Below are 24,589 nucleotides of genomic sequence, written 5' to 3'. Positions count from 1 at the left end.
GAAATGCTGGGGTGAGCTCATAAAGTCCTGTTCGTGAACATCTTTACTGGGAATCTGATTATGAAATATTTATTAAATATCAAATATTTACAATCAGGTAGGAATTTGGCCTTCAAAAATATGTAGACTTAAAAAAAAAAAAAGGGCGGGCCACGGTGGTTCCTCCCGGTGCCTGCCCGAGCAAAAAAAAAAGACTTTGTTAACTCTTTGTTTCTTCTTTTCGTGCGAAGTAAACTTTTGTAGGGGTAGGGTCCATTCTCATTCCCTGTCTCCTATCTACTCATTCACACTCCTTGACTCACAACAGTAGAGTGTTCACCCTCAGCTTTCCTCTAGCATTGCCTTTGCTATCCTCGCCAGTGACTTTGTAGTAGTTTACTGCAAAGAACATGCACCCTTTACTTCCTTAGTCCCACCAGGACCTGCGATACAGACTATCCTCTCCCAGAATTGTTTTCCTTCTAAAATACTAGTTTCTTCTGGTTCCCCTCCTCTCCCTATCCTTCTTTCTTAATTTTCGGCACATACTTTTCCTTTCTCTGTGTGTCCCTAAAATGCTAATATTTTCCTAGGATTCTGGCTTTGGGTTTCTTCATCCTAAGCATTCCTCCTTGGCAATCTCATCTACTCCTTTGTCTTAACTAGGCTGGTGATTCCTAATCTTACAGATATGTCCCAGATTTGTCTTCTAAGATCAGGCCCAAATGACCAGTTATTTTCTCATGTATTCACTTGGATGTGCTACAGTTACTTGACACACAAATATCAAAATGCTTTCTTTGGTGTCTGACTTCTTTTGCTTCCCTCTGTGTTTTTGAGAATCATCCAATATCCTTAGGTGTATCCATAGCTTCTTCTTTCTGAGTACCATTCTATTATATCAACATGCCACAATTTGTTTATTCATTCACCTGTTGATGAATGTAAGAGTTGTTTCCAATTTTTGTCTATGCTGAATAAGTCTGCTGTTAAAATCCATTCCAAGTCTTTTCTTGGATATATGCTTTTGTTTCTCTTGGGTAAATATCTAGGAATATATTTGCTGGGTCAAATGTAAGTGGAAATTATTTTCCAAAGTGGTTTTTACCATTTTACTTCCCACTATCTATGTATGAGAGCACTATTTGCTCTAGACTTTTTCATTTTAGCCTTTCTAGAGGAATGTAGTAGTATCTCCTTGTTATTTTAAATTGCACTTCCATGATGATTAATGATATTTAGATTCCTTTTATGTGTTTATGGGTCATTTATATATTGTCTTTTGTGAAATGTGTTCAAATATTTTACCCATTTTTCTATTGGTCATTTATTTCCTTTCATTGAGTTGTGGTTGTACTTTACATATACTGGATACAAATATTTTGTCAAAAGGGTCTTTTCCCATATCATCTCTCTATTTCCTCTCATTTATCTTTACTTTCTTTCAGGTAACTGTTAGCAATTGCTATTTTCCTATTAGAAATCTCTCAATAGTTTCTCACTGACTTCATAACAAAATGAAAATTTCATAACATTCAATTCCCTTCATTTCCTCTTGCCTAGGCTCATCTCTCATCTCCTCCCCCATGTATCTATCAACCCAAACTACTTGCAGTTATACAAACACTGCATGCTTATCTAAAATTCTGGAAGTTCATGTTATTACTTTTCCATCTGTATGGAATTTTCTTCTCTCTGTTTAACTCACAAACAATTGACTTCTGTATTTGCAGATGAGACTCAGCTTAAGCATATTCTCTTGAATATTCCCTCAATCATCATGTGTTCTGAATTATGTACCTGTCTAAGTTTGGGTTCTCTAGAAATCAAAATCTGAGGAAGAAATTAGGTGTTGACCTTTTATTTGGAAGGTACAGATACAATACAGCAAAACTGGAGACGCACACTGTGGCTATTTTTTCTAAGCCCCAGATTTATAATTGGGATCAGTTAATCAATGTACGTGTTTATGTGTATAGTTATGTGTGTATGTGTGCATGTTTGTGTGTGTATCAGAATCCTCATATTGGTTTCTGTGAATAACAGCAAACTAGGAAGTAAAGGCAACTACTTTAATCAATAACCGGTATCTATGAAAAATCTATAGCTATCATACTTAATGGTTAAAGACTGAATACATTCTCCCTAAGATCAAGAATATGTTAACAATTTCTACTCTCACAACTTCTGGTCAACATTATTTTGGAGGTCTAACCTGTACAGGGAGGTGAAAGAGATAGAAGATAGATTGGAAAGGAAAAAGTGAAACAATCAGGTGACATACTGATATTATATATTTTATATAAAATCCTAATGAATCTACTACAAAACTACTAGAACTAATACGTTAACATAGCAAGACCACTAAATATAAGATTGACATCCAAAAATCAATTTCACATGAATCAAAGTATACATTATGTACTCTCCATCAAGAATATGTATTGCAAATATTTTCTCCCAGTTGGTGATTTGCTTTTTAGTGCCTTAATGGCATCTTTCAGAAAGCGCAAGTTTTTTTAATATGATAAAAACCTATTTCCCAGATTTTCCTTAGGGATTTGTGCTCTTATTTTCTACTTGAGACATCTTTGCCTACTCTGAGATAGTAAAGAGTTTATCCTATGCTTTCTGCTATAAGTTTGATAATTTTAGCTTTATGTTAGTAGCTATGATCCATTTTGAGCGAATTTTTTTTGCATGGTGAGAGGTAAAGATCATATCCATATGCCCACTTTCTCTAGTACATTTATTGAAAAGACTGTATTTTCACATTTAAATACCTCACTATTCTTCCAAAATTTGATTGACCATATATTTGTGGGTCTGTTTCTGTATTTTCTCTTCTGTTTCTTTGATCTATACATGTATGCTTGTGCCAATTGTATACACTGTCTGGATTATTCTAACTTTATAGTAAGTGTTGACATGAGGCAATGTAAGTCCTCCAATTTTGTGCTTCTGTATTGAAGTTGTTTTTCTATTCTAAGCCTTTGAAGTTCCATTTAAATTTTAAAATCAGATTGTCATTTTCTACGCGCGCACACACACACGCACACGCACAAAAGCCTGCTGGGATTTTGATTGGGATTCCACTGACATCATAGATCAGTTTGCAGAGAATAGTTTCCTTAAAAATATTGACCCTTCCAATGCCTTCACATTATTTATCTCTCCATTTATTTGTTGTCTTTAGCTTCTTTTAGCATTGTCTTACTGTTTTCAGTCTATCATCATATTATACATATTTTTTATTTTATTCTTAAATATTGTATATCTTATAAGACACTCCTGTGAGTTTTTTAAAATTCCATTTTCTCATTTTTTCCATGTGTTACTATATGGAAATTCAATTACTTACTGGAATGGTTTCTCAAGAGCAAAGACTTTACCTTCACTGCCTTTCTTTTAAACACTGTACCATGAACAGTGTCCTAGACATAGTAAACAATTGATAAATATCTGTTGAACTGAATTTAATGAATTTATGTTTGGATATCATTTTAGCTCAAAGTCCAGATTTACTCACTGGAGAGTTATATTTTAAGCCACCAGAAAACTATATCAGGATGTCATATATTCTTTATAAACTTAGAAAATCCTGTGATGTTTTGGACAAATACTGGAATAATTTAAGTGGCAACAGCCTTTCATTTGCAGGTGAGAAAGCTGAAGCATAGCTATTAATAATTTCCCGTGTGTGGTTGTAAAGGTGGCTGTAAGCCCAGAGACATAAAGCAGGATGGAGAACAGGGACGTGCTGTGCTGTGGGTTTCACAACTGGCCATTCCCTTTAGAATGCCAAGGAAACTAAGGATGAATTTTTAAATTACAGAACCTATTCTACCTGGAAAACTGCAATAAACAAAAATAGGGTGAGGCAGTGGACAAAACTTTATTCTCCTTTTTTCTACCAATCAAAGAAGGATGAGCAAGTTCTCGATTCTGCTTCATATATACTTTGATCAATGGATTCTGGGGAATAAACATCTTCCCAGTAGTTGGCTGTGTTTTCTCTTTGCAGATGGCATGCTGTAGTAGACCTGACTACTGGAATCAGTCTTCTGGGCCCAAATCTTAGTTCTCTTTGTGAGATAGTTTTGTCTTGAGTCATCCATACTCTGATTTCCATCCTTTTTTTTGGAGGGACCGCATGGTCCAGGAATCAAACCCGGGTCTCCTGCATGGAATGCGAGCATTGTACTACTGAATCCTTGAGCACCCTCCATCTTTTTTAATTTAACTGAGATTGATGGTTCATATTGATGAAAGTTCTGGGGGCACTTGAAAAAAATAGGTATCCTGCCATTGTTGTATACAGTGCTCTATAAATGTAAATGAAGTCATGTCGTTTGATGGAGTGTTCAACTCTTCTACAATTGAAAATCTACTCATTCGATCAGTTACTGAAGGAAAGGTTTGAAATCTCCACTAAATTTGTGGATTTGTTCATGCTTCCTTTCACTCTGCCAGTTTTCGTTTCATATATTTTGGTGCTTTGTTTTTAGTTGTATACACATTTAGATTAATATGTCTTCTTGATTGAGCCCTTTATCATTGTGAGATATTTCTTTTTGTGAAAGAAAAAGAAATATATTTTTGTCTTTTATGTCTGATAATATTCTTTGTATATTAATATAGCCGGTGCAGCTTTCTTTCTTTGCATGATATGTATTTTTCCATCTTTGTCTTTAATCTACTTGTGCCTTTATATTTAAAATAGATTTCTTGTAGATAGCATATATTTGGGTGTCTCTTTTTTTTTTTTTTTTTTTTTAAACTTTTTTTTTTTTAAGAGATCATTTTATTAGTTTTTGTTTGTTTGTTTGTTTGTTTGTTTTTACATGGGCTGGGGCCGGGAATCGAACCGGGGTCCTCCGGCATAGCAGGCAAGCACTCTTGCCCGCTGAGCCACCGCGGCCCGCCCTGGGTGTCTCTTTTTAATCCAGTTTGACAACCTCAGGTTTTTAAAAATGAGAGTGTTTAGACTATTTATATATGATACAATTGGTTTTAATTTCAATGTCTTGCTATTTTTTTTTCTATTTGTCATATCTGTTCTCTCTTACTTTCCTTGTTATTTTGGCTTAGTTTTGTATTTTTAGTATTCCAGTTTATTTCCTCTATAACTTATTAGTGATATCTCCTTGTTTATTTTTGAGAGGATTGCTCTAGGGTTTACAGTATGCAACTCTAACGTATCACATTTTATCTTCAAATACTGTTATACCAGTATACGTATAACATAAGAATCCATCACAGTATTTTTCCATTTTCTCTCTCTTGTCCTTTGTGCTCTTTTTTGTCACATGTTTACATATATATGTATATATATATATATAAATAAATAAATCCCATGAGACATTCATATAATTTTTGCTTTAAAGGGTCAATTATATTTTAAATAACTATATTAAATAAAAAAATTTTTAAATGAGAACTATTTTCCCTCATACTTACTATTTCTGGTGGTCTTCATCTCTTTGCGTAAAAATGAGCTCTAATCTGGTGCTATTTTTTTTTTTCAGTAAGAAGGCTGTCCTTTAACAATCTGTTTTAGATTCCTAGGCTCCTCAAAGCAGATACCATGAAATGGGTTGGGTTTAAACAATGGGAATTTATTAGCTTACAGTTTGAGGTTGTGAGAATGTCCAAATTAAGGTATTATCAAGACAATGCTTTCTTCCCAAAGACAGGCTACCTGCAATCCTTGGTTCCTCTGCTAAATGGCAAGGTACATAGCAATATCTGCCGGTCTGTTCTCTTCTAGGTTTCGTTGCTTTCAGCTTGTTGCTTCTGCGACTTTCTCTTTCTGTCTTGTTTCCATTTATAAAGGATTCCAGTAAAAGGATTAAGACCCATCCAGAATTAGGTGGGTGACGAAGCAACCTCATCAAAAATCCTATTTACATTGGGTTTATACCCACAAGAATGGATTAGATTTAAGAACATTTTTTTTCCTGGGGTACATACAGCTTTAAACTAGCACACAATCCTTATAGAGAATTGATTTATCTCAGCTTCTGTTAATCTGAAAATCCTTTTCATTTTTGAGCGATATTTTCACTGGACCTAGAATTTAAGTTAACAGGTGTTTTATTATCGTTGTTTCATTATCTTCTGGTTTGCACTGTTTCTGAGAAGTTCAGACTTCCTGTGTTTGTAGTGTGCTTTCTTAGACTAAGATTTTCTCTTTTCACTGATTTTCAGCAGTGTGATTATGGTAGGTGTAAGCATAGTTTTCTTGGTGTATTTCCTACTTCTGGTTCACTGATCTTCTTGGCTCTGGGTGTTCATAGTTTTCATCAAATTTGGAAATTTTCTGAGCACCATTTTTTATTTAACTATTCTTTCAACTTCATGTACTATATTCTCTCCTTCTGGAAATTCAATACATGTATATTTGATCACTTGCTTTTGTTCTATAGGTAATTGAGATTCTATTCATTTTTTCATAACCTTTTTTCTCTGTATTTCAACTTGATTCATTGCTTTGCTTTGGCTTTGAAGTTTACTACTCCTTTCTTTTTCACTTTCTAGTCTCCTGGTATAAACTTCCAGTGAAAATTTCATTTCCTATATTGCTTTTTTCAGCTCCAGAAGTATCTCTTGGGTCTTTTTATACCTTCCATTTCTTTTCTCATTATTTTCATGTTTACTTCTATGCCTTAAGCTCATTTATAATAGCTGTTTTAATGTCTTTGTCTTCTTCTGGATCTGTTTCATTTTACTATTTTATTTATTTTTATTTTTAAATTTGTATTTATTTAAAAGCTTGTTTTAACTTTTTTTATTGTATAATATAACATATATACAAAGCAAAGAAATAAAAAAGCAATAGCTTTCAAAGCACTCTTCACATTTGACTGTTTTTTTGTCTTGTTTATGGAGCATATTTTCCTTTGCATGTTTAGTAATTTTTTACTGGATGCTGAACATTTTGAATGTGATATTATTTGGTGTTTGGATTTTACTGTGATCATATCAGGAGAGTTGAAGATTGATTTGGAAAGCATTTTAGGGTAGGTCTAGAATAGCTTCAATTCTAAGGCTAATTTAACTCTACTATGAAGGTGTTACCTTCCTGAAATTTCAATTGAATGCTCAAGATTTCAACATGCTCTCTCTCCAGTCTGCCTGGTTTGTACTTGAACATCTCCCAGGCTTGTGTGAAGTGTACATTTTGCAGAGTCTCATTAGTTGTTCTTTGCCTCTTCTTATAGAAATTCATCCTATATATGCACTATTTAGTATTTAGCAGAAGACTTAAGGGGACCCTTATGCAAATTTTTGACACTTTTTATCTGTGTAGCTCCCTTCCACCCTGCAAATACCAGCCATTTTAGCCCTTTAAAAAAAATCTTTCAGTAAGAAGCTTTTCAAACTCTAAACTCTGTCTCCTTAATTCATTGACATTGCTGTTCTTAACTTGGGTTATCCTCTCTCCTTAGAATGGCAGTGCTAATTTCTTGAGTTTCTCTTCTCTTAGGGTTATAGTTCTGGGCTACCTGTTGTTGAATGTCTGAAACAGTTGTTTGGTGTATGTGTGTATATATATATATATATTACACTTCAAAATGCATGAGTATATATATATATATATATTACACTTCAAAATCTGAATATATATTTTATACATGTATTTCATATATATATTTGAATTTTTAGCTGTTTACTGCAAGGGGAAAATTTTGATACCAGAGGGTTTTTCGTGCCAGAAAGCAAAGTCCCTGTTTCTATTTTCAAGTTTTTAAAGACACTTTATATTTTTCCAATTATTCATCACAAAGCTTATTTATTCTATGGACTAGGTCTTTTGAGACTGAATCAAGTCAAGTGCAGCAGAATGGTGAAGTACCTCAAATAGAATTTTGGCATATCCAATTCACTAAAATGTGTTTATATTAGAGACAGAGAGACAGAGACAGAGAGTCAGAGAGAGATAAAGAATGAGAGAGAAAGGTCACAAGAGCTGCACAATCATGTGTTCACATTGAAAGTTTGCAACAGGCAGATGGTAGGAGGTGGTGAGTGGTAATAACTTCTGATGTGAAGACTACTTGCATCCATTGCAAACATCTCAAAATTATCCCTGCAATCTCATTATAGGCATAGTTTGAACAAATATTTTGTATGTTGCCTATATTACTTGGATCTTTAGGTTAGTTCTCTATGAAATTTGTGATTTTTACAGAACTCTAGAACAGAACCACTGATTATTATTATAAATGAATGTGGGTAATTGCATATACTTTGACACTTCTCTCATTTTTCTGACAACTACAATTTTTTTGGCTCTGAAATGTTGGGGCTTGGAGTGGTAGGTGCCTGACATGTCCCCTAGTGTGACACTTATGCTCCCCTTTCATCCTCCCACTTTTTCTTCTTTTCCTTTCTGGTTTTGTGTGTACTTTCATTTCCCAGTCTTTGTTACTCAGTGAGCAGTAGAAAATGAGGATTATAGTAATAAGGAATGATTCAGTAGGGGAAAGAGTTTTGCTTCAATGCTTCCGTCTTCTCATGGCTTGGTCACTTCTGAATGCTGACCGACACAAATTCAGCTTACCATCTTTTGAGTATAGCTTCATGAAACCAGACTTATTTATTGAAATTTGAGACAGAACAGCTCTAAGGGCAAGTTGACACAGTCCCCAGTGGTTTTCAGTACTATCATAATGTACCTTCTTTGATGCCCACTCTAATGAAATAGGAGTGCTGAATTACTACAAATTGATTTCAGTTTCACTTGAGAGAGCTTATTTAAGGGCAGGATGGAGCAGGGAGACAATATGTATTTACTAAAGAACATTGAAAACTTAATAAACTACTCAGTTTGTTATAGGGTCATAGAGAGCAGGAGAAGAGAAAATCCCACTCACAAAAAGCATTTCTATCAGATTATAAAAAGGATATAAATTTAGCTTTTTTTGTATTTATGTCTTTTTTCCTCTGAAGAAAACATCTATAAAATTGGTTTTCAGCATTATAAGAACTAAGTTCCTTTTCCAAAAGTATATTTTTGAAATACTGTACTCCATAACATAGACTATAGCGATATTTCTTAAACATTTTTTTTCCTGGTCAATGATATTTTAAGAATCTGATGAAAGTCATTGGTCCTCTTCCTATTAAAAAAAAATCAGAGACCATATACACTCACAAAATTTTACATTTGATGTAAGTTGTCCCTAAAGACCATCCATATATTCCATGGTAAGGCAGTATTTTGGAGGAAGATGGAGAAAAATGTATGTTTTGCTTGAGGCAGGGAACTGACATGTGTTGAGCACTTATTTTTTTAAGCAAGTTATTTCATTTAACCCTGCTGTGGCAGATTGTATTTTCCAAAAATGAGTGCAACAATATTTTTGGTCTCACATGCTCTTCCAGAAACTTGCTACTCCCCTGCCCGTGAAATCTATTTTCCTTCCCTTGAACTGATGGGGCCTGTGTGACTATCTCAATGAATAGAATGCAGCAAAAATAGCATACGTTACATCTGAGGCTAGGTCATAAAAGGCAATACAGCTTTTTCCTGGCTCTTTATTTCTCTCAGAATGTTCATTCTTGGAACTCAGCCACCATGCTGGGAGGAAGCCCAAGATACATTGGAAAGATTACATGTAGGTGTTCAGGCTAACAGCCTCTGTAAAGATCTCAGCCAATAGCCAATATCAACCACCAGACATACGAGTGAACAAGCCTTCAGATGATTCCAGCCTGTAGCCTACAAGTTGCCCATAGGCCTTACGTTACCAGGTGAGGTTCCACATCATGGAGCAGAGATAAAATGTGAATTCGGTCTGCAGCTTTTGGCTGTCTCTGCTAAGGGCAGGTTGAGCAGAGACGAGCAATCCCCTCAGAGTCTTGCTCAAATGTCAGATTTATGAGCAAAATAAATGCCATTATTTTAAGCCATTACTTTTTAGGTGGTTTCATAGGCTGCAAAAGAGAACTAGAACATATTTTGAGTCTAAGAAATGCACTACAGCCAAAACAAAACTTAATAAATGTAGCAGTAACTTTAGGGCCAGGGGCAGGTGGAATTGGGATGCATCTTTGGGATAGTGTTAGTGAAAGCCTATATGAGCTCAAAGAGACTAATGGGGGTAGTGCAATGAGCCTTGAAAAGGCTATTCGTGAAGACTTAAAAGAAAGAGAGGAAAATTTTACTGAAGGATTGAAGAAAGAGGACTCTTGTTATGTGACAGAAAGTTTAGTAACAATGTCTTGTGATAAGGTGGAAACTAGGAAATATACCTATTTTCTAGCTAAATGAGATTTTTAGAGGGCTGAGAGTGCTTTGCTTCCTGGCTGTTTCTAGCTGCCTGTAGTAAAATGCAAGGAAGAGAGATGAGCCAAAGAAAGAACTGCTATATATAAAGTCTCCAGGACTTGTTGGGTTGGAAAATAAAACTGTTTCTCATTCCCAGCCTCTCCAGATGGCAGATGATGCTATAATTAAGATGTGGCTTCTGAGCAGAGATCAAATCCAGGGTGCTGTCAGGAAAACACAGGCTAAAGAAAAAACCTTTTGTTAAGGCCTCAAAAAGTTTTGAGATAGTCCTTATAGACCATTTCAAACAAACAAAAGGTCCTGTATGAATCTTAAGGGGTGCCTTGCAGATTCTTTCTATAGAACAACAGCATTTATTAGATTCTTCAGGGATATATCCTTAAAGAAAGCTCATTAGAGAAAGTCTTATCCTACTGAGATTTGGGCATGTGGCTTTTGTATAGTGGAATGGAATAAAAATTGATTCATAAGAAATCCACATAGTGTTTAAAGGAACTTTATCACCTTATACTGAAAAAGATAGAGACATTTCAAAATGAAAAGAGGCCGTAGAACCCCTAAACTTCTACAGTCATAAAGCAGCAGCCTAAGAAAACCATTCAGCTGAAAAGATGTCCTACATTTTATTGAAAATGAAAGGAAAGTCAGTGGGATGAAAGAGCCCAAAAGGAAAAGCAAAGGACTCTGGAGTATTCCCAGGCAATAAGACTGAACCCTAACCAAGGAACTAGTAACATGTGCCTTATTGTGTTTCGGAATTGTATTTTAGAATATATCAGTGACTGCTAAGTGCCTTCTAGTTTCCTGTTGTTGAAGGCAAGTACATTTAATGGTTTTCTTTTTCCTATCACATCGTTGTATGTCAGTTTTGTGGGGGGTAAATGAATCATCTCTTTAGTTCATAGATTTTCAGATTAGGAAGAGTGATAACTCAAGGTGCTAAATACAAGGAAGTACACTCAAGTACATCAATTGATTTAGATAACAAGATCCTGACTCTCAAAGCTGAGCCTGAAGAGCTTGCGGGGAGGAGTATTGGAGAAGAGTGGTGACTACATCGCATGTTGGGGGGATGTTAGTTATTGTTACCTGGAAGCTGTGGCAGATTTTAGTTTCCAATAACAACTACAACAATACATTTTGGGCCCAAATGTTTATTCAAACCCTTGTCACTCCCAGTAATGGAATATCTGTCCCATCCCTTAGAAGCTGGGTAGGCCTCTGTGGCTGCCTCAAAGAATAGAATGCTGTAAATATGATGCTGGGTAACTTCTAAGGAGGGGTCACAAAAAGAAATAGAGCTTCTACATAACTACTCTTTCTCTCAGAATGCTTGGAGCCTAAGCATCGTATTGCGAGGAAATTCAAGAAACAGGAAGAGGTCACTTGTAAATATTTTGGCTGACAGCACTAACTAAGGTCTCAGCCAAAAGGCAGAATTGATTGCCAGATTTGTGAGTAACTAAGGCATCAGATGATTCCAGCCCAACATTTGAGGTCTCCTAGCTAACACTTAGTGGAGCAGAGATGAGATACCCATCAGGCCCTAATCAGATTGCAGATTCGTGAGAAAATAAACATCAGTTTTTCAAGCCACTAAGTTATTGTGTGGTTTGTAATACAGCAATAGAAAACTTGAACACTACCCAGAAGTAATATAAGCTAAGCATGATTATCTGTCTTACAAGTGACATAGCAAGTAAGTGGCACAACTGAACTGTGAACACAGGTGTGTCTGAATCCAAAATCTGAGCTCTTTCCACTCTTTGACACACTCTTGTAAGAGGGTGTGCTGGTTTGAAACTATTGTGTACCCCAGAAAATCCATGTTCTTTAATCCTGACTCCATATTGTTGGGTAGAATCTTTTTGATTAAGTTGTTTCCATGGAAATGTGACCCACCCAATTGTGGCTGGGACCTTTTGATTAGGTGGTTTCTATGGAAATGTCTCTCTACCCATACAAAGTGGGTCATTTACAAGAGTCCTTTAAGAAGGGACCAGTTTGGGTGGGCCACAGTGGCTCAGCAGGCAAAGTTCTCACCTGCCATGCTGGAGGCCAGGTTTGATTTCCAGTGCCTGCCCATGCCAAAAAAAAAAAAAAAAAAAAAAAAAAGAAGAAGAAGAAACCAGTTTGGAAAAAGCTTCAGAGCTCATAGACAAGAGACCTTTGGAGATCCAGGAAGAAAACACCACTGGGAAAGTCATTTGAAACAAGAAGCAGGGGGAGAAAACTAACAGACTTCACCATGTGCCTTCCAGCTGACAAAGACTCCAAATATCCTCAGCCTTCTCTTGAGTCAAGGTATCTTTCTCTGAATGCCTTAGAACATTTTATGGTCTTAGAATTGTAAACTTGTAACTTAATAAATTCCCATTATACAAGCCAACCCATTTCTGATATGTTGCATTTCTGGCAGCATTAGCAAACTAACACAGAGGGCATGGATTGATAAGAGGAACATGGGGTTGAACTAGAAAATCTATTATTTCTAGCATGAGAAGTTTGGTTGAGCCTAGTAGAAGGAAGGTGAGATTTTTAGGCTGCCAAATGTAGAAACCTCCCTAGAAAACAAGGCACAAATCTGCAGTAAGAAAAGTACAGCCAAATCGGCCCTTATATTCATAATCCTTGGTTTGACTTAGAGCAAGTTATATTATTTCTCTGTCTGCAAGTTTTCCCAACTGAGAAATAAGTTACATTGCAAGATTGTCATAAAAATTCTGGTTTTTGCATTGAAATGAGAGGAAATGATCATTATTAGTTTGAATATCTTAATTTGATTGTCTGAAAGCCCTGCTGAAATGACAGTGGTGCACATCTATTGCTCACTGACCTCTGAACAAAATGCCAAGTTCAAGCCATTGCTCCTTGTCTTAGTTTTCCAGGCTGTTCCAAGAAAATACTGTGAAATGGGTCAGCTTGAACAATGGGAATATCTTAGCTTACAGTTATGTGAAGAAGAAAATAACCAAATGAAGGCATCATCAAGGTAATGCTTTCTTCTTGAAGACTGGCTGCTGGTGATCTTTGGCTTCTCTACCATGTGGCAAGGCACATGGCAGTGTCTTCTGGTCTTTTCCAGGTTTTGTTTTTGTTCTTTCTAGCTTTTTGCTTCCATGGCATTCTCTCTCTCTCTCTCTCTCTCTCTCTCTCTGTGTGTGTGTGTGTGTGTGTGCGTGTTCAGGCAGTTTATAAAGGGCTCCAGTAATAGGATTAAGGCCCACTCAGATTGATATGGGTCATACCTTAACTGAAGTTGACTCATCAGCAGGTCCTACTTAAAATGGATCCACACATACAGGAATGTATTAATTTTATGAAGAGGCTTTTCTGGGGTACATACAATTTCAGATCACCACACCCACCCTCTGGACTCCAAAAAGATATGTTCTTTCTGCATGCAAAATGCATTCATTCCATCACAAAATCCCCAAAGCCTTAACTTATTTCCGTAACAATGCTAAGTACAAAGTCTCATCAATTGGTTATAGATGGTCTGCCCTTGGGCAAAATTTCCCTTTGTCTGTGGACCTATGAAACCTAGAGAATAAGTTACCTACTTCCAATATACAAAGGAGAGACAAACCTAGGAAAAACATGCCATTCCTATAGGGAGAAACTCAAAAGAAAACAGTGTCATGGGTCCCAAACATTCAATTTTGAGTAATACTTCATTAAATTTTGAGTAATGAGAGTCATCTGAAGAATGACGTTTTGTCTTCCAAGCTTGATAGAGCAGCAGCTCCAACCCTTCCAAGTGCTTGTGCAGAGGCCATGCTCTCCTCCAACAGTGGAATGAAGGCTCCACCCTCATCAAACATCTGGGTAGTGGCTGGACTCTCTATAACTGCCCAGGCATTTGAGAAGACTGAGGTGGTAATACTGTTCCTGGACAACAGGGCAGAAGTCTACCCACTACAAGTGCCAGAGCAAACTCACCCTCTCCACATACATGCGTGGGGTCTGCTTTCTTGGCCCAAGAAGATATCTTTAGTTTAGACCTCAGCTTCCATGGTCCTGCCTTCAAAGTGATTTTTCTTTCAATCTGTCCCTTTTCTGTCCTTTTGAGTCCACGCTGGCAGTGGTTCCATATATACAGTTCTCATGAAAAGCTTGTTGGTTTTGCATGTAATACAGAGGGGTCCAAACCATCAGACAAAAGAACTCTCCATAAATCTTTTCTGGATAATTGTAATTCCAAATATGACTTCCACTGAAATGGTTGAATTCTTCCATGTTCAGTTAAACACTCGATGGATCACTATTCTCTAGGGACTGAATTTCTGGAAGTTCAGAATTTTCCAAACCATCAGTTTTTGTTTTCTTTGTGCACAGGAGTTCAGTTCTCAGCTTACCCCTTTCCTCTCACATTTTATGATAAACTGCAAGAAGAAACCAGGCTGCACTTTCAACATTTAGCTTGGAAATCTCAGTTAAATATCCAGGCCTGTCACTTTCAAATACTGTTTTCCATCCAACATCAGAACTCAATTTTGCCATGTTCTCTGCCACTTTAAAACAAGGATCGCCTTTCTTACAGTTTCCAATGATGCATTCATCATTTATGTCTAAGGCCTCACCAGAAGTACCTTTAGCCTCCATAATTCTACCAAAACTCTCTTCAAAGCAATCTAGACCTTTTCTATCAAGCACCACACGATTCTCCCAGCCTCTACCCATTATCTAACCCCCAAACCGTTTCCACATTTTTTGGTATTTGCAATGCAGAACTCCACTCTTATAGCAAAATCTATTTTAGTTTTCTAAGCTACTCCAAGCACGTACTATGAAATGACTTAGCTTGTACAATGGGAATTTACTAGCTTATGGTTTGAGGCCATGAGAATATCCAAATCAAGGCATCATCAAGGTAATGCTTTCTTCTTGCAGACAGGGTGCTAATGGTCCTCGGTTCCTCTGCCACATGGCAAGGTACATGGCAGTGTCTCCTGGTTTTTCCTTATGTTTTGGGTTTAATTGTTTTCAGCTTCTTGCTTCTGTGGCTTTGTCTGAATTTCGTTCTCCTTTTATAAAAGACTCCCATAATAGGATTAAAACCCATTCAGATTGAGGTGGGTCACACCTTAATAGAAGCAGCCTTATCAATAGGTCCTACTTACAATGGGTCCATAACCACAGGAATGGTTTAACTTCATTTATTTATTTTATTATTATTATAATTTTTTTTTGCATGAGCAGGCACCTGGAAGCGAACCCGGGTCTCTGGCATGGCAGGCAAGAATTTTGCCTGCTGTGCCATCATGGCCCACTTGGATTAACTTTAAGAACATGATTTTCTGGGTTACATATAATTTCAACCCCCTATACCCCTCTTCTTTGGAAATCCTGCTGCCACTTGCCATGTCTTCCCCTACTTCAGACACTCACTGCCCAAATATTCTCTGGCTATCGGGAGCCTGATACTCCCTCCCTCACATCTTCTTCCCCTACCACAAAATTTCCTTCCTTGAACTTTAGTTAAATCTGATTATTTGTTTAATGACATTCAAATGCAAATGATGCTTAACCCTATGAGAACTTTGAACTTTAGAAGAATAGCTCATTAACTACTTTGAATCTCTCATGGATGGAATTAGTGGGAGAGAACATTTTATTCCTAGAGTTCTTTGCCTACTCTCTCTCCTTTCACAATAAGCAAAAAATATTTCTGAGAGTTACTTTGTGACCTCTCTGCACCCCACTTTGGAAAACACTCTGTACCCCCTCAGGGCCCCACAGAAATTATTATATTACTTCTGGAGAGAACTGAGGTTGGCAGTAAAATACAAATGAACTCTATTTTTAAATTGGGACAAGTTTTCTACCTCTCACTCTCCTCAAATGGCAGAGGGGGCCATGTACCATTTATTATCACAGTGATGAGGCAGTGTTTTAGGCAGATCTCATTTAATGACATCAGCTACCTATTTATTTTCTGGCTTAGCCAAACTTTGTTTTAAAAATAGGGGTGCACAGGCTATTTGGTGGTAGAATTCTCACCTTCCATGTGGAAGACCTGAGTTCTGTTCCCAGCCCAAGTCATACAAAAACAACAACAAATGAGGCTTCAAGAACAGACTATTCACGTGGAAATGAATGAAATGTGTCCCCCACTGCACAGCATACAAAAAATATATATTCACATTTAGTTATTATTTTAATTCTATCAGAAAGAGAGGAAAAGGGAGAAAAAGGTAACCATGTTGTTTCTTGATTAAGGCAGGCTGATTTTGTCCCATTTTGTTTGATATTCCAGCACAAAGCATTTCACTACTGTGTACAATGGAGGTTCAAGAAATAAAAACTGTATAGAATAAAGTATAAACAAGAAGGTCTTTTGAACTGGCATTTTATTCACTCTTTAAGAAATATGCAAAGAGTTATACAGCTAAGGATACTGTTTTAGTTTGCTCAAGTTGCCAAAATGCAATATACCTGAAATATACCAGACTGGCTTTTAACAATGGAGATTAATTAGCTCACAAGCTTATAGTTCTGAGGTCATGAAAATGTCCAAATCAAGACATCATCAGACAATGCTTTCTCTTTGAAGACCAGCTCCCAGTGATCCTCAGCAACTCTGTCACATGGCAAGGCACATGGTGGGTCTGCTGGTCTCTTCCTTCTCTTCCAGATTTTGTTGCTTTCAGCTCCTGGATTCTCCATCTGTGGCTTTCTTTTTCAGCTTCTGTGCCTTTTTCTATCTCAGCTTTTCTGTCTTCCTCTGTTTCTCATCTTCTTATAAAGGCCTCCAGTAACAGGCCTGAGACCCACCTGGGGCAGGCCTTAACTGAAATAGCTTAATCAAAAGGTCCCACCCATATTAGGTCTATACCCACAGGAGTGAATTAGCTTTAAGAGCATCATTTTTTCTGGGGTCCATTCAGCCTCAATCTACTATAATACTAAAGGAGATAAAGAAGGGGAATAGGAGTGGATAGATCTTGTGTTGTATCATCCATATTGTACCTATTAATACTGTCCCCAAAGTGCATGAAATAAAGTGAAAATGTGGTATGATTGGATAAACATATAAAAATGTTCTGTACTAAACAATATTGAATAGGCCTTATCCAAATATCTGCCTCCATTTCCAGTCCACACAGAGTTGCCCATTTCAGCACACCCTCTTTGGATTTATTAATTTGCATCTCCATTTTGTTAAAATGCATTGTCTTTAACAGTAAAACCATAATTTTGTCATAGCAACATTCCATTTTCTTTAGCCTCCACCTTGTTCCTTTTTACCTCTGATTCCTCAGTCCAGAAGTCATGTCTCCATTCAAATAATCATGTAGTACAAGCAAGTACCTCTTCTGTTCTCAAAGTTCCCAGGCCTGGCTGTATGTCAGAATTTTCTGGGGAAATTTAAAAATTATTGGTTTCTTAGGTGCATCCAGAGCTACTTCATTATAATGCTTTTCATATCTGTTCTTTACTTTCTGTTTTCATTACTACTACCCAGGTCCAAATTTTCAGTTGCTAGGTGGTTGCACTTATTAATTGGTCTATTGAACTGCAGTTTTTTTTCTCCTCAAGAATGCTTTTGCCAGATTAACCTTCCTTGAATGTATTTTATACATGTTGTCTGAATATTCAACCACCTTGAAAAACTGGCATTTCCTTACAAAGATAAATATACATTTTCTCAATGAGCAATTAATTTCACTCCTACTTATTTATACAAGACAAAATGAAAATTAACACCCACAAAAATATTGCACAAGGTTGTGCATAACATCTTTATGTATAAAAGCCAATAGCTGAAATCATCCAACTGGACAACAGATAAATTGTGATATATTTATACAATGGAATATTACTTCACAGTAAAAAGGAATAAACAACTGATACAAAAATATGACAAACATCACAGACATGATGTTGAAAACTAAAACAAGACATGAAAGTAAAAAAACAGCAACTATATGATTTGATTTCTAGAAGATTAAAACAGGAAAATGTAATCAATGGTGATAGAAATCAGAACAATTGTGTCTTTGGGGAGAGTGTATTGACTGGAAAGGGGCATGAGAAAAATTTTTGGAGTGATGGAAAATTTAATATCTTTTTTGGAATGTGAGGATTACAGGTGTATACATTAGTCAAAGCTCATTGGCTCATGTGCACTTCACTGTCTCAATTATATCTTAATAGTAAATGCAAAACAAATGTAGGAGGGTGTTCTAGTTTGCTAGCTGCTGGAATGCAATATACCAGAAACAGAATGAATTTTAAAAGGGGGAATTTATTAAGTTACAAGTTTACAGTTCTAAGGCCATGAAAATGTCCCAGTTAAAACAAGTCTATAAAAATGTCCAAAGTAAGGCACCAACAAGAGGTTACCTTCATTCAAGAAAGGCTGATGAAGTTCAGTGTTTCTCTGTCTACTGGAAAACACATGTGAACATGGCGACATCTGCTAGCCTTTTCATTTCATGAAGCTCCTCCAGGGGTGTATTCCTTCTTCGTCTCCAAAGGTCTCTGGCTACATGGGCTCTGTGGTTCTCATCATTCTCAAGCCTTTTTCCAAAAATGTTTCCCCTCTTAAAGGATTCCAGTAAACTAATCAATACCCAGCTGGAATGGGTGGATTCGTCTCCCTCTAATCAAAAGTTAAGGTGGGCACAGTGACTCAGCAGGCAGAGTTCCAGCCTGCCATACCAGAGACCCGGGTTCAAGTCCCAGGTGCCTGCCCATGTTAAAAAAAAAAAAGTTAATACCCACAATTGGATGTGTCATATCTCTGTGAAGATAATCTATTAATCTAATCAAGTTTCCAACCTACAGTGCTGGATAGGGATTAAAAGAAATAGCTGCCTTCACCAAATGGATTAAAATTAAAATATGGCTTTTCTAGGATGCATAATCCTTTCAGGCCGACACAGAGGGGTTTAGTTGAAATACTGGTATAATGCAGGGATCTAAGTCCACCAGGAGAAAGCTGACACCACTAGACAGGAAGGGCCTGAATGGGAGAAGAGATCATCAAATCCATAAGGAGAATGAGTCCCACACTACAGGCCAGTGAACTGACTTCAGTTGAGGAACATAGACAGGCCTTGGTGAACTTGAAAGGATGGAAGCAGTAAAATAAATATTCAGAAGTCAATTCTCCCTTATTCCTCATATTTCCTGCTGGGGTCTTCATTGACCACACCACCGGAAAGACAGAAGGTATGGGAGCCCTGTGGATGCTGTCATCATAGGTCATCTTCCCAGGGCATTGAGCAGGGAGAAAGAGGGAGAGAGGATCTTAAGTGCAAACATAATATATCAGGAACATACCTTATTTTTATACAACTCCAAGGGTCACCATTTACATTGTCATCTATGTAAATGGTTCTTCCTTAAACTTTGCAAGGTGGGAGAAATGAGGCTAATAATAGGGAAGGAGTTATTGGAATTTTAAGTCAAGAAGTGAACATATGAATAGCTCTTTGGGAAAATGGAAGAGTGAAGTGACTAGAGAAATACATTATAATTGTCAGCAACATTCAAAGGCCATTTGAAATTAGGTAATATAAATTAAGTGTGAGAGCACTCAGCATAATTTTATGCTTTCTCCAGCCATGCAGTTATGTGGGTGTAGGTATGGGTTTGATAGAGAATGGACTTAATCACAGTCATGGCTTGGCCAAAAGATTCTACAAAGTGAGAAGGGACTAAGTGAGTTGGAGTTGTATAGAAGAAAGTAATTTCATGGATTGATTCTGAAATTTAAACAGTTTAGTAGTGAAAATGAAGACGTTATGGGATGAGGGGCAGTGAAAATGTGGTAGAATTAATGGAATATAGAACCTGATGAAGTCAAAGGATTACTGGGGCTGGGTACCAGAAGAGGGTGTTCTTGTGGGGAATTATGAAGGAATTTCACTTACTGGTAGTGAAAGGTCAAGGTATGTCCATTGGAATCACTGGCTAAAGCAGAACAGCATACACATGATTGAAGGAGAGGAAACCAAGAAACTGAGTCACCAGGATAATGGAAGGATTATCTATATATATATTAAAACCATCAAAAACTATGGCAAGATGGAGAAAGCGACAGAGGGTAGGAGCTAAAAGCTCCAAAAGAATAAGGAGGAGTAATGGGGGGGAGGGCACTACATGACTGCTAGAGGAGAAGTGGGTGGCATAGTCTGTTAATTTGAGTCATCCTTGATACCTTTCTCTCTCAGCCCCCAGAGTCAACCAATCATTAAGGCCTGTCAGTCTATTGCTTTTCACTGCATCACTATTACTGCAGTCATAAAGCAAGTTTTTTTGAAAATAATTTTTCTGTTACAGAGCAATATATTTTTAATTGGTCCTCCAGTAGCCACTCTCGCTAGTCTGTTTTCTTTTCTGCAGCCACACTGAACTCTTATCAATCAATGTGGGCATGCCCTACTTGGCTTTCTGTGAGCCACCACTTTAATATTTTTTTTCAGTGGGTTTCCACAGCTTTGAAGAGTAGGATCGAAATCCTTAAGTTCTAAAAGGATCTGAATGATCTGGGCTCAGGTCTCCCCTTCCATATTCCACCATCATCTCTGTGAGTTGTCATACTAGCCCTCCTGTTCTATTCTACCTCAGGGCCTTTGCATTTATAGTTCAATTTGCCTGGAATGTGTCCTCTTTTATACCTTCGCTTCTCTCTGTTTCACCAGGTTTATCTGTAGCCATCAGTCAAAGCTCAGTCCAAACATCACCTGCCTAGGGAAACCAATGCCAACCTTTCCCAGGCTGGGCCTAGGCTAGAGATAAGGATTCAAGTCCCTGTTCCCTCGTCCACCAGCCTGCAGCCTCCTGTAAGGCCTTCCTCCTTTCCAGGCGTGTTATCCTCAACAGTAAGAAAAGACCTTTGGATTTTAGATCAATGATACATTGCTCTTAAAACTTATTTGTTGTTGTGTTATTTGAAAGATAGATGGTTTCTTTACATACTTTGCAGGTCCCCTTTCTTTAAAGGATATTTTTATATTGTACCCAGGTACTGTATTATATATAATAAAGGTGAAAAATGGAAATGCTCTTATTTGGTTGGGGGGGGGCAGTGAAGGGTAGGGAGTGGGTTGGGGGGGTGATCCAGAAGCCCACCCAATCAGCCATCCCACCCTGGAAGCTTTTGTAGTACCCATGCCAAACTTAAAGGCCATACATTGAAAACACAGTAGGATAGAAGATTTGTTACAATTTTTCTGACATCTTCAGAGGCATTGGTCTCTCCTAGGAACTGCTACATGTATCCTTACTCATTTTGATTTTGCATTTACCATGCTGCTACATGACAGTCCTAGACTGAAAGGAAAAGCATGTCTAGAGCAGGGACCAGGTCATATCTTTTCAGCGCCCGGCAACTGGCACAAAACTGTCAGCTCGTGGTTCACTTGATGAATGTGTCTCTTGTTGATCACTGTGCCGGGATCTCTAGAAACCTCCTGGATGATGGGGACGCAGAGTCAGGCCTGGGGAAAGGCAGGATTGAATTACTGGGCAGGAACTATTGCACAGTGGGGGCTGTGCTGTGATGACAGCAAAGGAGGCCATGCAACCAAGAGCCATGAGGCGTTCTCAAGGACAGAAAGACAAAAAGAGATAGCAGGGGCTGGACGGACTAAGGTGGGGGACTGGGGCAGGACATGTGCGTGTAGTAACTGAACTGTGACTTGAGACAGCCTAACGTCAGAAACAGGAATTATGATGATATATTTTAAATTAGCTCCCCAATACAGCCGCCTCAGCAAGTTCTTTCAGGAAGATAAGTAGAACTGTGGGCAGTCTCCATAGCAAAACTTTTCCTAACATTTCCAAGGCCACATCCCATAACTTCCTTTCTCAGCTCAAGCCTACACCTCTTTCCAGATCCAGGTGAGAAAATGATTGCTCTACAGTCCCCAGGACTCTCTCCACCAGGTAGGCTAACGGCTTCAGCCGGCTGGCTGTAGGTGGGGGCATCCTGCCCTCTGCTGGACATGGTAGGTAAAAATGGAATGAACATGGTCTGCCGAAGAATTAAGGTAGAAAGTTTTTGGTTTTCTCTGAAAATAAATGCTTTCTTGCATATTGATAAAGTCTAATTAATCAGGGAATGCATCCTTTAAATGGCATCTGGATTCTTATAGAATTTCCAGGCCTCCAGGAAAAATCATTATATATCATACACACATCTCTTGCTCAGAATCAAAGCTGCATCTCCAAAATGTTTTTTGTAAGTATTAACATAATATGATGTGTTAGAAAGAACCCTGGTAGTATTATCATGTTTATACACTAATTCTGTAAGATACTCAACCTCTCAGTATCTTCATCGGTAAAAAGCTGTCCCAGCTACTTTACAGACTTGCTGTGAGGATTGAAAGAGCTAATGATGAATTTAAGAGCACTTTACTACTTCCCATTAAAACTGTGAGGTTTTAAAACACATGCTTTTCACAGTCTCACACAAGAGTACTAAGCACTTCATGTTAGCAACATTGTTCAATTACTGAGTTCTTGAAATTTATTTTGGAAAAAATTTGAAGATAGATATTAATGTTTCCAATGTAGAGAATGAAAGGAACCTTCCTGATCATATTAAAAGAAATTTGGAGGCCCTTAAAATAATTTTGTAATGGGCTCTGGAGACAGGAATTTTTTCACTGAATGGTATTTGTCTTTGACTGCCTATCATTATGTTTTGTATAAGAATGTCTATATTTCTCACTTTCATGAAGAGAAGAAAATGGCAAAAATTAATTCTTTGGATAATTGTTTACGGCAGCCCAGCACCTCCTTTTCCTTTACCTTTTCCTCTTTTATTCTGGGTGCTTCTCTATCCTTTCCTTGTGCTCTCATCCTGTTTTATTTGAAACTAAAAATAAGTAGTTTCAGCTAGCACTATCCTTACTGTTGATAGCTGTCTTTGACTTCCCACCACAGATACCGTTTTCTGTTCAGTGCTATTATTGGACTAGAGCAGGGACCTAGCTCTTACGTTTTTGGCTAAAGGGTGAAAAACGGTATGACCCAGGGATATCGATATTAATGTACTAGTTCTTTAATTGAAAATAATAGATCTGCTTTTAATTTGATTTATTTAATTGATTTTATTATCAGCTCTGCATAATTTGTGCATCCAGTCAAGAGTAAACCCGGGTATAACTGATTACCCCACCAGCCTCTGTAAGTGCTATATTTGATATGTTATAGGAAATTCAAATTCAACGAAGGATTCAACAAAGCTATTACCGAAAAAACAAAGAAATAAGATGTGATCTCTATATTAAGGTATTCGGGCTTTAGTTGTGTATGTAATTAATTAAATATAACACTATAAGCTGGTGGTATGAAAATGGGGAAGAAGTTACAGGAAGATGTTATTTCACCTTGAATGAACAGTTTTCCAGGTGGACCAAATGCCAAATGTGTGTATGTGTGTGTGTGTGTGTGTGTGTGTGTGTGTGCAAACTGGATATGGGCAGCAGGCTTTAAGGCAGAGGGAAACAGTTAAGCAAGATATGTTATCATGAAAATATGTGCTGTGGCTATATGGAGAGGACAGGGAGGGAGGTTGAGGATGAGGTTGGAAAGGTAATTTGGGACCAAATGTAGATGCTATTGAACTGGGAAAGTATGGAGTCTAAATTTCATTGGGCATGTGTGTTAACTAACACACTTGAGTGGTGGGTCAATACCACACCTTGATTATGTTCTATACAACAAGGGCTGTGTTTATTAAGGAGGGGAGTTGGATCTTAATAATAGCCTATGATTTTTAACCAGTGTACATTTCTGAACAAGAACTGTGAAGTCTGAAGAATACTGCCTGGCTTGGGTTAGGGACTGAATTAGTGCACTAGTGTCCTTACCTTGCATCTTTAAAAGACAATAGCTTGAATCCCTTCTATCAGAAAGTCATGCATTTTTAAAAAGTAGCTACCAGCGTCTTTTGTACAGTTAGTTTTAGATAACCTTAGACTCTAAAACATCAGGAGTTCATTGCCTAAGGAGAAGCATTTAAGGAAGTTGTCAATCCCTCTCCATATCCTATCTGCCATTTTGTCACATAAAATCAGAAGGGAGTCAGAAAAAGATCTATGGATAAGGCTCTCATTACCAAATATGCTTGTTCATCTGGCTAATAACTTAAAAAATGCAGATTATTTTAATCAACTGTTTAGTTTATAAAGATTTTACTGATCTTAATTCCTTGTCCTCCTTTGTCTATTCTGCAGACAGTAACAATACAAGGATTGTTCACCGTAAAGCTTTGTTTATGGCATCTGAAAATAAAGCACTTTGAATTGATGTTCCCAGTTCCTATAATCATAATGAGATTTACAGGTA

General features: G+C 37.4%; 1 long non-coding RNA gene across 2 annotated transcripts; it reads left to right on the top strand.

The window, feature by feature from the left end:
• Window positions 1-9,562: 9,562 nt before the first annotated feature.
• On the top strand, window positions 9,563-24,527 carry LOC143676344 (uncharacterized). 2 transcript variants are annotated; one of them, XR_013172023.1, is made up of 3 exons: window positions 9,563-9,738; window positions 23,360-23,530; window positions 24,478-24,527. It is a non-coding gene; the product is annotated as an uncharacterized LOC143676344 (long non-coding RNA). The 2 variants fall into 2 exon arrangements; XR_013172024.1 differs by lacking the exon at window positions 9,563-9,738 and adding an exon at window positions 22,027-22,132.
• Window positions 24,528-24,589: the final 62 nt, after the last annotated feature.

Source organism: Tamandua tetradactyla, chromosome 3 (genome assembly GCF_023851605.1).
Source record: "Tamandua tetradactyla isolate mTamTet1 chromosome 3, mTamTet1.pri, whole genome shotgun sequence".
NCBI lineage: Eukaryota > Metazoa > Chordata > Mammalia > Pilosa > Myrmecophagidae > Tamandua > Tamandua tetradactyla.
This window is presented reverse-complemented; position numbering and strand designations above follow the sequence as displayed.